Source organism: Chelonoidis abingdonii, chromosome 13 (genome assembly GCF_003597395.2).
Source record: "Chelonoidis abingdonii isolate Lonesome George chromosome 13, CheloAbing_2.0, whole genome shotgun sequence".
NCBI lineage: Eukaryota > Metazoa > Chordata > Testudines > Testudinidae > Chelonoidis > Chelonoidis abingdonii.
The window spans coordinates 30,458,892-30,476,594 of NC_133781.1; the positions used below are offsets into that span (position 1 = coordinate 30,458,892).

General features: G+C 44.6%; 1 protein-coding gene across 3 annotated transcripts in view; it reads right to left on the reverse strand.

The window, feature by feature from the left end:
- Positions 1-17,703, reverse strand: part of BAIAP2 (BAR/IMD domain containing adaptor protein 2) — an 87,818-nt gene that overhangs the window by 49,408 nt on the left and 20,707 nt on the right. The gene's annotated exons all lie outside the window — the stretch shown is intronic.

The following is a 17,703-nucleotide window of genomic DNA, read 5'->3' on the forward strand; positions in this document are numbered from 1 at the left end:
TCCAGCGGGATAGATTGCTGCATGGCTCCAGTGACTGCATACAGCTGTTTGTGCCTGCCAGGCTTATTAAGCTGGTTTGTGCTTTTTATTTTGCAATTCTTTTTCCTGTTTTGTTTCTCACTGGTGCATTTTCTCTTCACAGTCTTGCACTCTCTTCCTGTCTTGGCTAGCTCATAATCTTTTCCCAATCCTCTTTGATTCTCTTGCTTTCTCTAGTTATGTAGTCTTTCTGTACCACTTAGAGCCGTAGTATTCAAAACACTTAAAGCACAAAATTCTCAGAGGCGCTTAGCTTACTAATCGATGCGTAGTTCACTCTTTCAGCATCATTTACAATACCTTATCACAGAGACGCAAAGCGACAAGAATGGAGAGTACATGGGGCTGGTCACTAATGAATCAATTGTTTTTGGTGAATCCCACTGGAGGGGAGCTGCCTGATTAGTCGGTCAATACGTTTTGCTGCTTGGGAAGCAGCGGCAGCTGTAGCTGGGACAGTGCACTAACACAGTATCCTACTTTTAACAGCGATTTTTATCCTTCCAGTATTCACCTTCATATCACTGGAAAAGTGGAGGTTCTTTCAGCATGTGGATTCCACCCTCCCTATGCGTTCTTGTCAGCAATTCTCACGCTCACGCACGTGGTGTGAGCGTTAGCTGACTGACAAGACCACGTGCTTCCTATAAATGGTGCACACACATTGCCCACGCTCTGCAAACTTTTGCAGCGTTACAGGAGGCGATTCTGCACTGTAACCAGTCAATGCTATTCACATCTAAGCGTGCATGCACGCACTCGACAGCCATACCCCCACTCTCACAAACATTTTAAAAGCTGTTACGGATCACGTCCTCTGCTCTTCATCAAAAGTTCCCTGCATGCGACTGGCCTAGGCTTCTTCTGTTGAGAGAGCTCCTGGCATGCATTGCTCTGCGACTTGGTATCTTCACAACCCAGTACTCATCTGGTTCTCCACGCCTCCCACCTCCTTCGCTCTGAATGTACCTGTTTTCTCGGATTTCCAGTGGGACACCCCCAATATCCTATCGCTCGTTGTAAACGAATCTGGGGAGCAGCACCTGAGCGCCGTTTCCCTCACGGGCTTTGATAGGGCACTCCACAGCTCCTTTACTTCAACTCTGCACGCCGTGTCCGTTATGGCCCTTGCAGCTGAACTTTTGTATCTGACCCATAAATAATCATAATTTCTATGGCTGGAGCGCAGCTTAATGCACAGTTCCTCACCCAACCTATGAGTCTGCAGTCGCATGCTCCATGCTGGTGTTTGGGACATGGAGATTGTCAGTATGATTGCACTACCTGGCTGAGAAACAGAGGATGATTTTTAAATTCAGGATTTAAGGGCGTCACTGAGCCCAGAATGGAGTGTGAATACGATGCGCGAGTGCGAAGTAGGCTTGGGGTACTCCATACCCTGACAACAACATGCTTTGGGTGATCCAACACCTGATGCCAGCGCTGCATCACCAGCGCTGGAATCTCTACACCCCAATCAGACCAGGTGTACAGCCAGCGCTGCAGCCAGGGAGTTGCAGCGCTGGCTGGGCTTTCCAAGTGTGTACACAGAGTGAGTTGCAGCACTGTAACCCCATCACCAGCGCTGCAACTCTCCAGTGTAGCCAAGCCCTAATTCAGAAAGATGAAATGCCAATCCCAAGCATTAGAAGGAGAGGTAAACTCCCCTCCACCACCACTCCCTGGACCTCTCAAGACACATACTTTAAACCTGATCCCAGAGACTTCTCCTTGCAAAGATTTTAAATCTTGGTTTACAGTTTCCTTTCCACCTCAAACTCTTTGCCCCTTTCCAGACCAATGACCTCAGAGCATTGGTGAAAAGTCAGGACACGTGGCACAAATGAGCAGCTCTCCCCACCCAACAGCAGCAGCACCACAGACCTGGGCACCATGCTAGAGATTTATTCTACCAGAATGCGAGCCATTCCCAGCAGCTCCCCAATCCAGGCTTCCTCCAGCATGGCCACAGGGATGCTAGCAGCAGATAAAACACTTCTAAACCTCAACTAGCCTCTCCAAGTCCGAAGGATGTCTTGGTGTGCTCAGAGTGCTCACCTTGAGCTATACACGTCTATAAAAGCCACAACCCAAGTCATTTTATCTTAAAGCTGTTGCTAAGATAAACAGGACCTGGCAGCAAGGAAGGGGTTAAAATCCATGACTAAAACCTCAAGGAAATTCAAATTTAAGCATTTAAAATGGTCTCTGACATGGATTAGAATCTGCAACATCGTAGTAATCCAGGACATGACAGCACATCTTCCTCCTGAAATTCTCTGAACTCTCAGCAGTGGAAGATTTATGGCTTATACCCTGCTGGCATCCAAAGGCCCAGATCAAGATGCATGCCCTGTTGTGCAGGGCTTTGCATAAAGGGACGAGTTATTCCAGTGACCCTGGGAGTGACAAATGTGAAAGGTCACTCCCACATCCAGGGTTTCTGTTCGTAATGGAAACGCCAACGCAACCATCACCCTGCAGTGAATTTGGAGTGAGGAAAGCATGTGGGTTACACAATTACTTACGCACGTTAATTAACTCACAACCCCCCACTTGAGGGGGAAAAGCAGCCAGTGGCTAAGACTTGCCTGGGGCCACATGGCAGCAGTGGGAGTTGAACTTTGTGGCTCTGTCATATGCTCCAAACACACCTCTAAGTCCAGCCCAGAGTCAGCTAGTGGCAATGTCATGGTTGCAAAGAATGCAAACAGTGATTGGATACACAAAGCAAACCGGAATTGCTATTTCAGTCCACATCTGACTCACACGACTATTTTCAGAGAACTATAGGCACCATTGTGAGTCCACTGGGCTCTAAACCCACCACACCCAAGGAGAAACCACTCAACAGGTTGTTTCACATGGCTTTCTGGGGCTGCTATCAGCCAGCGTTTGCATGCTAACCTCACAGAGGGTGGAATAAGCATGGGCTGTGCCTCCCTTTGTGCAGAGAAGTTTCACCTTGAGGTTTTCCAGACCTGGGGATGGTCTTCACCACCATCTCCTCTCCTCCTACCCCAGGCACAGACCCATTATGCATTTCAATCAAGTGGTTAAGTGCATCAGACCATGGAGTAAGTCCAGTTGGACAGAGATCTCAAATCAGTCTGCCACTTGTTCTAAAATCCATGAACCGATCCACCCTGCCTTGTGATGGGAGTGAGACGCCGTACTGGAGCCGGGGAAGCAACCAAACATGTTCAAAGGGCCAATGGACTAAAGTCAGTTTGTCATTAACTCACTAGAGTTGCAAGATTCCTTCCAATAGAAGTCTGATCTCCTCTACCATTGGGGCTAAGCATTGGCTCCTGTCCCAGAGTTTGCATGCCAAACCAACAGCAGGCAGCCACCCCAGAGAGGGGGAAGGCCCAAGAAGTGACGAGCCAACCCTGCAGTTCAGTCAAAGTAGCAAAGGCCTTGACTTCACTGCTAAAGAAGGGTTTTTTTAACCTTAGGAGTAACTCAAGCATGTGAGTTATCCAGAGGGAAAAAACAGTACAGACGAGGCACTTTGCTCCTCAGGGTAAAACCAGTTACCAACGGCAACCTCTGGAGGAGATTTGGGGCAACTTACCTCACAGTAAAACTCAAGTGGCCTGGGTCTTCACACCTCAAGATAGCTCACAGGCATTAGTAACCCGTGGTAAACAAAACAATCCACCCCCACCTTCTTTAGCAGTGAAGATAAGGCCAAAGAGGGACACAATTCTCCCCCCTCCACCAGACTCATTTAGCACTGACATTAGCAGGGTATGGAACTGACCGTGAACCTCTTGACACTCAGAGGAACATGCAAGAACCACTTTAACCAGGCTTCCTACATAGGTAGGGTGACCAGATGTCCCATTATTAAGGGATGTGTTATATACGCTACACCACCACCCCCGGGGGGGGGGGGGGGGGGGGGGGAGAAAGTGTCCCAATTTCTCACACTTGCTATCTGGGTCACCCTATTCCCACAACAAAACCACATTAAAAAAAAATAATGCAGCGAAGTCTAGCACTTCCTGATGGCAGGGAAGTCTGAACATATAGCATGCATATGCGAGTACCCCACGAATGCCGAGACCATGCTGGAGGACCCCATACACACAAACTGTCCTCTGTAGTGTAGAATACACAAAGAGAAAAAACAGCAGCTGACCTAGAGCTTAAGACTAAAGACAGGATACACTGATACCTTTTTGTGGTGGTGGTGGTTTCCCTGCTTATAAACTCTTTTTCGAAGCATCACAAAGCAATTCTAAATGCAGTAGAAGGGAGATGGCTACAAGTATGCTATATAGAGTAGGTACCTCTTGACCAAAGTGGAACACTAACAATGCTGATGAAACAACCCTTCTCTGTTCCAGTTACACACCAGGCCTCTCCTGGTTTGGTTCAGAAAACAGGACACATGCAACTGATTAAGAAAGCTGACTAATTAAAAAGAAAAAAAAAAGGACTGCAATTAAATAAACTGGGTACCATCTCAAAAACTAAGTCTTCGTTACCCAATGCTACCTTAAATGGAACAGAGCAAGAGGTATCAGGAGAGCAATGATACTTGTTTTTAAAGCCACCATTAAGATGATCATCCTATGGCCAAAGACAAGCCTGAAACCCAGCATTTGGGCAGCAATTTGAACAACTGAAACCCACCTGCAAACCAAACTGGATTCTAGGGGGAACAGGTTTGTATGGGGGATATTTGTAATCCTTGTCTATGAGCAACTTGGCAGCAGTTTTATTTCATACCTCACCCAAAATAAAGAAAACCACAGCTGTGGTAGTCCAAGGGGAATGAGATTCTTGGCCCACCAATCTTACCTTCTTCTATGTCACCAGCATGGCAGGAAGTCAGGGAAAAATTCAGCTGTCTTAAATATGTAAAAACTTCAAGATAAAGCTGAACCAGAACCAGAAAGGAGTGCTGGGAGGACATGGCCGTAAGACAGCCCGTGTTTTCCTATTTGTGCAGGAGGTAGCCTGTCGTTATGGTTAACACGGATGAGGAGAAGCTCTGGAGGCTAGACCACCACCAAGGGGAGTAAAAAATAAGAAGGCATTTTAAACAGCTAAAAATAGAACTGGTGACACTAGCAAAGCAAATGGATTTCAAGATTGTGTGTCCTGAAACCCTAGATGAAGATCAATCAATCAGATTCTCAATGGCTGGTTAGATGCCTTTAGCTAAATCCTTTGATGTCAAGCAAAAGGCATTCAAATCTAAGGAGAATGCATGCCAGCGCCTCAGAAGTAGGACAGCTTATGCAGCCAGAATTTTAGTGCTTAGAGAAGACAGACAAGCCCATGAAGAGACTTTTGTGCCTTTGTTTTCCCTAATGGGGCTAAAGAACAGCTCATTTCAGCACTGTTTGTGTGGAAGGACTTTGGGCATTGGTTGAATAAGGCTGTCTGGCATCTTCGGGGGAAAAAAAATCATTGCTTATGCTGTGTACAGAGCTGTACTGAGGAAAGTTTAATGACCAGGGGTGAAATCCTGGCCCCATTGACGTCAGAAGGAGTTTTGCCATTGGACTTCAGTAGGGCCAGAATTTCACCCTGGAAGTACAACTAGCTCTTCCCACTCTTTCAAGTTTTGGACGATGGGGGAGTGGCTGTCTGGAGAGTCTGCTCTTTCATGTGTCTGTGTAACACAGGGGGCTGATATATCACCAGTAAGTCAGACTTGTACCCTTTGCATACCAGGAAATGGTAGCTGGAGCTCAGTTCTGCAGAGGCTTAGGAACAGCTGCTCCATGGACTCTTATGGAATGCAATAGCCCCGGTGAATCACTAATTGCATATAGCTCTCATGCAGCCCATCCTCAAGAACACATTAGGCACTTGGTGAAATGATTTCTCACATCTCACTGGTGTGGAGCACTTCAAGGTTGAAAACATAACCATTGTTTTTACAATCTTATTTCTTCTCAATGTTAACATCTGGGCTTCAAGCTGATGAAAATGCAGCAAATGGTACAGATGGGATCCAGGTTAAGGAGATGTTAGTTTTAATACTGAAACTTCAGCCAAGCAACACAATTCTAGGACTTGACTTTGTCCCCATCCATTCTAAAAAGAAACAGGGAACAAGATCAAGCTACAGACATCTGCAGCTGGGGCGGGGGTGAGTGGGAACCTCTTGGGTCACTCAGCCCACTGCCTGGCACAAGTGTGGTACAAACACACCATTTCCTCTTGAAATTGTTTGCCTCTATTTCCTGCAGCTAAAAACAAGCAAGCATTTGCTAGAGTTCTATTAACATCTCACCAGCCCTCTGGGACTGTGCTGGAAAGCAGAAAAAATCTTTGCAGTTGAAGCACAATAAATGATGGGGCCAGAATTGATGAACTATCAGAAAGTTTAACAGGATCTAGTTTCTTTATTTAAAGAAGAGACAAGCCATAGAATAGGTCAAGTGCTTTCCCCCTGTATTTAAAGCAAACTCAAAAGTCTAAAAAAATTACAGAAAATTAATGATAAACTAAGCAGTTATCAAGCTGCATTTTTACTTATGTTAGAGATTCTGCATCAAAGGTCAGCTCTTTTCTTTTAGGTAGCTGCTCCCCTCCAGAACACATGCATTCTTCCCTCTGCATTCATCAGCAAATCTCTAACATCTCATTACCCAGGAAGCTTACACAGGGGAGAGGTAGGGACTATATTCAGGGTAAAGTACTAATTAACAGACACAAGAGAGCATCAATATACAGACCTCATTGCAATGGCAAAGATTCAGCCAGCAAGAAATTACATGAACCCTCTGCATTTGAGCACCAGTAACCCCAGTGAAGTGGGGGGAGGGAAAAAGAGGGAGAGGAAACAAATACCTCCAATGCCCAAATGTGGCAGACGAACGAGAATTGTTGATATGCGCTGGTTTAGCATTACAGCTGCTGTAGACTTCATAAAAAGGACACAATCTGTTAGCCATAGCCATAACCCTGAATGACTAGGCCTGCCTCTTGCAGAGCAGGTCTCCCCTAGAAGGCAGGTGGGGGAGACCTCCATTTAAAGCTTCTGGTTACTCAGACTGACAGCATTTTCTACTCTAAGGCAATGAACAGCTATATCACAGGGGAAAAAAGTGAAAACAAATCACCCGTATTTGAAGGGACAATATCATCTTGAAAGCTAGTTTACGGTAAAACATTAAGTACAAGTAGCTCCAGGTTTGACATGACTATTTGTGGTTTTGCAATCACATTTTCTTAAAAACCCTCTCTTGTATGCAAGTTACAGAAACAGGGACTCTTACACTTTTGTACTCGTGACCCTTTTCACATAGCAAGCCTCTGAGTGCAACCCCCCCTCCTTATAAATTAAAATACACTAATATTTGTTACCCTTATAAATGCTGGAGGCAAAGTGGGGTTTGGGGTGGAGGCTGTCAGCTCACAACCCCCCCATGTAATAACCTTGTGACCCCTGAGGGGTTCTGACCCCCAGTTTGAGAACCCCTGAGCTATATGCCAAGTGCTGAGAAATGCAAGAGGTAAGCAAACTGAAGAGAGACATTTCTCTAAACTTTCCATTAGAGTCTTATCAAATAGTAGATAACAGCTCAAAGAAGAGAGAGGTAAGTTGACTTTCCTGTTAAACACCAATAATCTCAGGCCATCTCAACACACCACACAATTTATGCATGAGTATTTTATTTTTTTCATCTGTATCTGGTCAAATGGCATAGCTGGAAAAAGCTAATTCAGTCAAGAGACAAGGAGAAGCCAGCCATTCAACTATGCACACAGTGACTTCGATATGCATTACGCACCTTTTTGACGCACACACTTAAAACATTCTGGATCCCACAGAGCACATGTGAAGAAATATCTAGTCAGCCTGTCTCATTTCCAGAATTATTTCTGCAGCGGTCAATAAATCTTCTTTCCTTTTTGCAAGGTCTTTTGTTTTCACATAGGCCAGCAGATGTTTGGAAGGTGATAAGAATTTTTAGAGTGCAACCTTCCCACTCCCACGCTCCCTCACTTCCGCCACCCAAAATGGAGAGACAAAGAAAATGAGCCCCCATCTGAAGTTTGTCAGGCTTATCAAGGTTACTAATTGGATTGCAGAAACTGGCTAATTGAGAGTCACTCATTTGTTAGGTTTCAGAGTAACAGCCGTGTTAGTCTGTATCCGCAAAAAAACAAGAGTTGTGGCACCTTAGACTAAAATTTATTTCAGCATGAGCTTTTGTGAGCTACAGCTCACTTCTTCAGATGCACATTTGTTAGGCTTTGGGTTATAGCAATTCCCAGTTAAAGGGACAGTCTGCCTCTTTGGGATTTAGGGATACTGAGACCTCTGCCTTCAAAAGATAGGCAAGTTTGGGAGACTTAACAGGCTGGTGATGTCTCTTTAAAGACATTACTATTGGAGGAGTAACTAAAAATGAGAGGTTCCTACCATGCTACAGAGACTGGCTAGAAATTACCCCCAAATGATGTGCTCTTTTAACAGGTGTTCATTTAACAGCACTCCACTGTCTCACAAAACTATATTTTGGTTATGTAAACAGGAAAAGTTTATTTGCATAATAGCTCATACTTAACAGGAAAACTTTGGAGGCTGTGAAAGTCAATACAGACACCAAACAAAGTCCATTGTTGGGGCAGTTATTAATTTAAGAAGGTTTTTGTTGCATTTTGGTACCTTTGATTTCACAGAGGAAAACCCATTTCCTGCAGGTTCTGAGGCTATGTTTAAGTGGACCGTACTGAATTAATGTTAGTACTCAGCTTAGGTCACTAGTTGATGATCAGCTTTTCCCAGCAAAATGGGCATGCTAACAGTGATTCTTTTGGCCAATGTTATAGTGTACAGAAGAGCATTAAAGAAAGTCTAGCCTATGAAAGTCAAAGTCCGAGACAGACACTTTACAGACAGTGAAACAAAGCTACAGAAATGACTGGTACAGAATACACTTGCTGGCTACATTCTGTAGCTGAAGGAAAAACAGACAGACTACCCATGTGAAATGTGAAGAGCAGGGAAGGGGGTATGAACTACATGCAGTTTTGTTGTACGCAGAGTGTGCTCCTATACAGAGCAGGCTCTTCATCTTCACACTGAACAAATCAATAGCCCTCTAAAATAGACTCTCACTAGGTTTGCTATTTCTTTTGGACATCATGGTCAAGAATCAAGCAGCTAAAACTCCCATGTGCTATCCTGAGCCATTCATCTCTTTGCTCACCAGGGTTCCCAGGAACACATGCACAGCTTGTCTCTTGCCAAGCAGCTGAAGAAAGGCACAGCTGCCATCCATCGGGGGTGCAGGAGGAGAAGCAGAGTCAGCAAGTTGGCTTTCTGAATCATCAGGGGCTAGTGGCACAGCTGTCTCTCCATCAAGATTTAAGGGAGGCCAAAGAGCTGCTGTGAAGAGCGTTCTCCACTCAATGAGCCCCACATTTCAAACAGACTCCCTACTACGTCCCCACCATTCCCAAAGGCAGTTACTTTAAATCTGAGAAATTGTAGGATTAAGGCACACCAGGGCACGGCTTCCTGTGTGTACAGGGCAGTTTTTCTCTGACTGATTAGCTCTTAACATGACCATAGATGGGAGAGGTATGGAGAGTCCCTTCTCCTGCCAGGTCAGGGTTATCTAATTCAGCGCTTTGCTCACTCATGTTAAAATGACTCAAGCAATGGGGCTTTCATTACTTCCACAGGGAGGTTACTCCACCGGCTAACAGGACTCACCATAGGAGGGCTATTTCACAGTCTGACAGGCCTGGCCATTAGGCAACATTTCTGGACATTCAGCTTGTGTTTTCCTTTGTATCCCTCTCACAGGAGAATGTAAACTGATGTGTTAAGCAACTGAGCAGCACACAACAACAACAGTTCACAGAGCATTGCAAACACCATTAGCCAGCTCCAGTAAGCAGCAGTCCCTGGTCCCTTGTACATCTGTTTCCAGATTAACTGCCTTACCCAGACAAGTGACCTTTAACAGTCACAGTGTTTATAACTATCTCTCTGCTGCCATAGCAAGCTGCTACCTGAGAACTGCAAATCCAATTAAGAGATTAATACAATGTCCCAGAGGATTCAGCACAGTACTACAAAGCTTCCAATCTGGGCCAAAGACACCAGTATGTACAGGAGGCAGGGCATGCTCTGGTTCTACACTCAAAGAAGAACACGCCTCACATTAACAATTCTATCAAAACCAGTTTAACAAGTAATGTCCTGACTTCCCCAGCCCCAAGAGGCCACATTGCAGTTCCTAGTGAGCGTGGATGCACATATACCCATCCGATTGTCCATGCTAGAATGCAGGCAGGATGGATTCTGGTCCCGGGATGGGATTCTCCTTAAGGGATGTGCCATGGAGCCTTACCAGGCTCTTCTCCTGCAGATCAGACTACAGAAATTCTTCTCAGCATGCAATAAAAGCAAAGCAGAACACACCCTTGCCATATAGGTGTTTATCATGCATCCATCTGCAATTTCTAAAGGGAGTATTTTAAATCTTGCCTTACAAGGACAGTTTAAGGTTTTTAAGTCTAGTCTTCTCCACTTACATTACAAAACAGCTCCACAACAGAGTTTCCACAAGGGGGTGCCAGCAGTTAGAATTAGATCATCAGGCAAACTGTATGTCAGATGCAAATCCTGGAAGGAAATTGTTCTCCAGAGGGTAGTTTCATCTGAGCACTGAGAGATTAACCACCCAATTCTCCTTCCTCTTTCAGGGAAAGTTCCTGCAGCAGCCCTTATGGATCTGAGAGGAGCCCTGTGAATAGGGAATCATTACTTCTCTTCCCCAGCTCTGCAGGGGGGTTTTGAACTTGCTCTTCTGCTCCCCAGTGAAGTCTAGTTGGAATCTCACCATGCCATGATGCCAGTGCACATTGGGCAGAGAGAAAAGTCACTAGCTGCCTACAACTGCTTGCAACTCCAATTTTTTTGGGGGGGGGGGAGGGGGAGAAGAGGGGGGAAGGAATATGCTGTGCCTTGACCATGACCCAGTATGCAACACACTAGGCACTTGGGAAAGAGTGATCCCTTGGCCAGTGTTTAAGTGGCTGAGTCACTTATTAGATGCTTCAGTAAAATTTTTACAAAAAAAGGTCTTCAGAAGCACTTTCCAAACACAGCGTCAGTTCCAAGCCCAAACCCAACAGACTCTACAGTGACCAGTCACTTCATGTCGAACCCCCATCTGAAATCAGTACACAGCTCCTCCAAGATGCCTCAGAATCATTATTCTTTATTTATTCTTGGTGTTGCCATAGTGCCTAGGAGCCTTACTTACAGACCTGGGCCCATTGTGCAAGGCATTGCACCACCTGAGTTAAGCAGCACAAGGAAACTCTCAAAGGGAGAATTCACACCATAGGCGCGGGTCTAGTTTTTCTGTGCAGGGAACGAGAGATGCCAATGGACACTAAAAGGAAACAAGCAGGGAAAGGGTGTGAAAGTCACATTTCAGTGACGTGAAAGAGGGCACATCTACACTCCAGAAAGAGTATCAGAGCCCGGATCACCCTGTGGGGCTAAAAACAGCAGCAGACTTTGCCTCTTGGGCGAGGATCTCAGAGTCCAGGCTCCAGCGGAGTGGGAATGTCTCCCCTGCTATTTTTAGCCCCACAGCCCAAGTCCACTGACCCAGGCTTTGAGGCTCACTGTCTTGTTTTTTGGCAGTGTAGTTGTACCCTCAGTTCTCAGGAGAATCAAGGCAACTAGTCTATAGTTCCACTGCTGGCTGGGCTGCACCCCACCCCCACCCGGGCATACTTGCTCAACCTGCAGCATCCCACACCTAGGAAAGACCCTGAACACCCTAAATTAAAACAATGAGGAGTCTTTGTGGCACCTTAGAGAGATTAACAAATTTCTTAGTCTTTAAGGTGCCAGAAAGACTCCTCATTGTTTTTGCTGATACAGACTAACACGGCTACCACTCAAACCCTAAATTAAGTTCTCCTCAATCCTCTAAAAAGACACTTGGGTGAACAAAGTCATGATGCTTCAGAATCTAGCACAACCAGCAGCTACAGACACACTTCATTTACAATATGCCTGACTGCAAGTGGTTCTCCTTTCAGGGCAGCGTACAGTGAGATAGCGAATATGCAACTCCCACTGGATAACTCGTTAACAAGGGCTCAGAGTAACTCTAAAGCAGCGTTGTGCACAATAGGTATTGCCCTGCTATTCAGCAAGGATCCACACGAACACTGGAGAGCCTCACAGTACACCAAGTTAGAGCAGAAGTCTGCCTGTTCTCTGGGTAGTGCCTCACCTAATCCGCAGCATCAGTGGAAACATTTGTGGAACTTCTTACTTCATGCAATCTCTCACCAAGTACCTACCTCACAAGGGAGTCTCATTTTCCATATTTATTGAATATCATTATTCTCAGCACATCCCTGCCTCTAGAAGCTTCCACTCTAAGACACAGACAACACAAGAGGCACCCTGTGCTGCTACTGCAAACGAAGTGGTAACGACATCCAGGAGAGATCATGGCAGAAGGCTTAATAGCGATTTAAACACAAACATCTGCCAGAGAGGAGGAGAAGTGATCCCTAGTACAGCTTCAGCACCTCTGGCCCTTTCTGTCAAGAGCAGAGAAAGCTCCAAATAGACCTCCAGCTCAAGCCTGGGCTTCCCTTATTTTCCTGATATTTTAAAGACAGAAAGAAAGGCAGTGAAATACTGGTCATGTTCTTTGTGCATCAGGAAGAGAAGCACACAAAGGTAAAAATTTTTCCCTGTACAAGGCACCTTTAAAGGTCCTCTCTGGGGAACACAGACAATGTTCCAAAATCAGTTGTTTGTTACTGAGCATCAAGAGAAATGAGGTGATTTTCAGCCTCCCCCCTCCATGAGATGGCATGTCTAGACATGAAGTCCAGTGTCAGCAACTTGAGGCTTCCTTGTGGAGTTCTGATCAGAGCAGACACCAGAAAGGCACTTATACTTAAGTACTCAAACCAGAGAGTCTATTACAGCCAGAATGCTTGATTTGTATTCCTTCATCTATTACTACCTGAGATAATCCTTTCTACACACTTGTCTTTTATACATTCTCCACAATCAGATTTTAGACTAGGAACCAGAGAGCAGGGAATTAAATGTGGGTGGGTGGAGGCCTGAGGGGGATTAGAAAGGCTGCTGAAAGATTTCAAACAACCAACATTCATTACACTCACGAGATTCAACTCTGAGGATTAAATAAGCCTGGGTTCTCGACACAGGCTGCAAGGTTGCACAGGACTAAAGGAATACAACTTTGCAATGACAGTTTTTCCACTTCTGGCTCAGTCAAAATGGAAAGAGCTCATTACACTCACATTCATGCTACAAAACAAAAAGTTGCACCAGGCTGGAAATCTGAGACATGGACTCTCCCCTCATAAGATTCCTCATTAAATTTTATAAAGGGGTCAGACTCATTTAACAAAGCCAGAAAGTTTTCATTTCTGGAGAGGAAAGGTTAAGCAACCAACTATCTAGATGATAGGACTGCAGAATTTGGCATTCAGCTGTGTTAGCCGTGGCATTCTTCTTCAAAACAAAAATACCCCAACTCAACTGCCTGGTGGGTCTTGCCTACATGCTCAGGGTCTAACTCAGCTGGTTCTCAACCTTCCCAGACTACCATACCCTTTTTAGAATCAGATTTGTCTTGCGTACTCCCAAGTTTCACCTCACTTAAAACTTAAAAAAAACAACAGACAAAAATACAAAAAAGGTGTCACAGTCACACTATTACTGACTAATTACAGACTGATTCTTACCATCTAATTATAAAATAAATCAACTGGAATATAAACATTGTACTTGTATTTCAATGTATAGTATATTGAGCAGTATAAACAAATCATCAATGAAATCTTAGTTTGTACCGACTTCACTAGTGCTTTTTATGTAGCCTGTTTTAAAACTAGGCAAATATCTAGATGAGCTGATGTATCCCCTGGAAGATCTGTGTACACTCCCAGGGGTACTCATACCCCTGTTTGAGAACCGCTGGTCTAACTGATCACTATATTTGGGGTCACGAAAGAATTTTCCCCTGGGTCAGATTGGCTGAGACCCCATGGGGGGGTGGAAGGGTTGCCTTTTTCTGCAGCATGAGGCATGAGTCATTAGCAGATTTAAACTAGTGTAAAAGTGAATTCTCTGTAACTTAGGTCTTTAAACCATCATTTGAGGACTTCAGTAACTCAGCCAGCTTAGTTTCTATTTCAGGAGTGGGTGGGTGAGATTCTGTGGCCTGCAATGTGCAGTGGGTCAGACTAGCTGATCACAATGGTCCCTTCTGACCTTAAAGTCTGAGCCTGGGAGATAAAAAAAAAGCCCAAGCTAAGGCCATGTCTACACCACACAGCTTTTAGAGACATGACCGGGTTGCTAAAAGTTGGGCAGTGTGAACGCTGTTTGTCGGCACTTTTGCCAACAAAGTAGTTCCACCCCCAACGAGCAGGGTTTGCGTGCTCCTGCCGAGAACGCAGGTGTTCACACAGGCACTTGCTGCGGCAAAACCTTGTGAATGATGACATGAGTTGTCGTTCAATTGCAAGGGTAGACAGTCTAAAAAGAACAGGACAGTCACTGCATAAATCTGGAAACATCTTTTCATGATGGTAAAGGAGGAAGATAGATCCTCCCCAGACACAAAGTGTGGATCAGCTTAAGTTTGCTCCATTAATGCAAGACGGTAATTTATTAACTGTCCGTTAAAACTTCTAGTAATGAATGAGGTAACCTAGATCGAAATAAACAAACAGCACTTGTTTGATGCTATCACCAAGTGAATTGTATATCTTATTAAAAGGATTGATAGTTTTCCTGGGAAGACCTTGAACTTAATACTTTCAATCAGGGATGCTGTTTAGAAAGCCAGTTTCAAAGGGTCTCCCCTCCCATGCCCTATGAAGAATTCTCTGATTAGGAATCAGGCTAGGAAGCAGTTTATGTCATTGGCCACATCAGCTCTTAGACTTTAGCCACAATTTTAGTCTCTAGTATACTATGCTTTTTAAAATCCATGCTGTAAATATTAGACTACACCCAACAGAATACGAACAACAAGCACAGGCTTTTATTTTAGGTCTGCTTATTCAGACTAGAGAGCAAAACTGCAAGGTTCGTTAAAATATTTTCATTTTTAGCCCTGAGCCAAGGAGCTGTGCCACAAGAATTAAAAATGCAACACAAACTTTTTCAAATGCACTGAAAAAATACTGAAGTCACCCAACCAAACGAATGCTGGCAGATTATGTATCTATTCAGTATGTACATTTCAGAAGCCCTTCTTTAAAACTTTATATTTTTCACAAACTGCAATGAATTCCCATGAGATCACCAAATGAACATACCAGATTTCAAGTTTCTCTCTCAAATCACTGAAGCCATTCAAAAAGGGAAGCAAAAAGCTTTTAATATAAATGAGAAAGCTATGGTCTCATATAGCTGAACTATTTTTGCTAAAACTAAATGGAAACACTTGTATAACCTTCATTATTGGTGGTGCTCAATACACAATCAAGGAGATCAGATTTCTTTTTAGTGTTCATTTATTGCACAGAAGCAGATTACTGTGGGCAGTTTTAATCTGATAAACTAGATGTCAATAAGACATTTAATGCTTCTCCACAAAAGCTTCAGATTAAGCCAACATATTGTGCATAAGCTGGTCAAATGTCAGAATCAGTGTAGGATTTACAGTACATTAAAGCAGTCAGGTCTATGGAATTTTGCGTAGAATTTACTGAAAGCAGGACTGAGCCAAACTGAAGACAGGGGGCTTATGGTCCCTAATTTTGGAAGCCTCCTAAAGTCACCTCACCTGAAGCCTTTGTCCATAATCATCTGCTCCTTAGAGATATTACTGAGTACCAAGGCAGTTACTGAGTACGGTACTCTGGCTAGCAAGACCAGCAGGTGGAATCAGTAGGAAAGAATAATTTACTTCCATTCCGGAAGACAAGCCAAAATGTCTAAGGATACGTATACATGGCAAAAAGCCCTTAGCAGCAACTCAGAGCCTGAGGGACAACTGACTTTGGGGCTTAAAAACAAACTGTTTCCACTCAGGCTGGAGCCTGGGCTCTGAGATCTTCCCTCTTTGCCAGGTTTCAGAGCTCAAGGTCTAGCCTGGGCATGAATGGCTACACAGCTATTTTTAACCCCCTGAGCCTGAGTCAGTTGCCTCAAACTTTGAGACTCGTTGCTGCAGGTTATTTTTGCAGTGTAGACATACCCTAGGGCAACTGAACGCTGAGCAAGGGATGATGGCGCATCTCTAAAGGGGAGCTGGAGAGAAAGGAACGCATTTATGTGGAGCTGAAATGAGAGAACAAACTCAAGAGTTAGGCAGGACATGTGCCAGACTGACCAAAAAGGTGGAAATGCAGTTCCCTGAATGCTTTATCTCAAGAGTAAATAGAAGAGAGGGAAAGGAAGAGCCACTGAACAGGTTAGAACTGATGGTGCCATTGGAGTAATTCTAATCTGCTGGGCAAATACAAGTCATGGGGTGCATTGAAATAGGAAGACTGCAGACAGCATGTACCAGAGCCAGCAATTTGCTCTGCTGCAGTCAGCAGGGTCCAGCTAGCAAATCCAGCTCCAGCAGCATACAGCTGGGTCTGTCCCCTAAAACGCTGTAGGAGATTTCTGCCAAAAACGAGCACTTTTGTTCAGACACCAGATTAAAGGTTCACATCGTCCTCTCCTTGCAGCCTACCTCTTCTGCCTTTCAAAGGGGCAGGAACTAGCTAGTTGGCTGGCGCTGTTTAGTTTTTTTAAAAAGTCGTTCACCTTCGCTCGAACAGTTCAAGCAAACTCACTCCCCAAAACTCTTCAAACCCAAACGCTGTCAATGGTCAGTAAAAACAAAGCATCCAAGATTATGCAACTGTTTCATCCACAGAAATAGTTACAGCCATTATAGAACCCCATAGAAAATGGGTTATCAATAGGAGCCTGAGCAGAGTCGGCAACTCAAACATCTTCACATTAACTCAGCTAAGTCAGGCCTGCCAGTGGAGTTTGCCTTAGCTGTGGCTGCAAACATTCATAACTGGAATGATATTTTCAAACCACATCCTCTTCTAACCCAGATAAAGACATGGACAGCTGCTCAGGAATCCTTCCCCCAGCAAGCAACCTGGGGGGGGGTGGGGGGGGGCAGCCACAGGTTTGTGCCAAGCAATCAAAATGATTCTTGTGTTAAGAAAATAATTTGCATTCCCATCTTCAGAGGTAAGAGGGGTAAGGGAGATATCCATTTGACACTTAGCCACTATTTATCCCACTCAGACAGAGCTCAAGTAGTAGCAGCCAAGAAGTCTTCGAAATATGCTTGCTGCCTCGAAGCCTGCATGCCTCTGTTGGTTACATGAAAGGCAGGGACTGCCTCTTCTCCTGCGAGGACAGGAAAGCAACAGCTGCACTTTTCAAAAGTCACTGCCCCAGCACAGTCAGACCTAACCTGTGTGTTTACCTAACATGGGACAAAAAACATACTTTGATCTTTAACTTCAAATAACTGGAGGCTTGCGATGACTTTTCCTGGCAATGCACATTAACACACCACATATTGAGACAAACACAGTGAATCTCATACAGACTGGAGATGGATTTATTCCACCATCACAAAAATTCCACCTAGATGGTCCATCTGTTGCAGATTTGCCCAACCATAT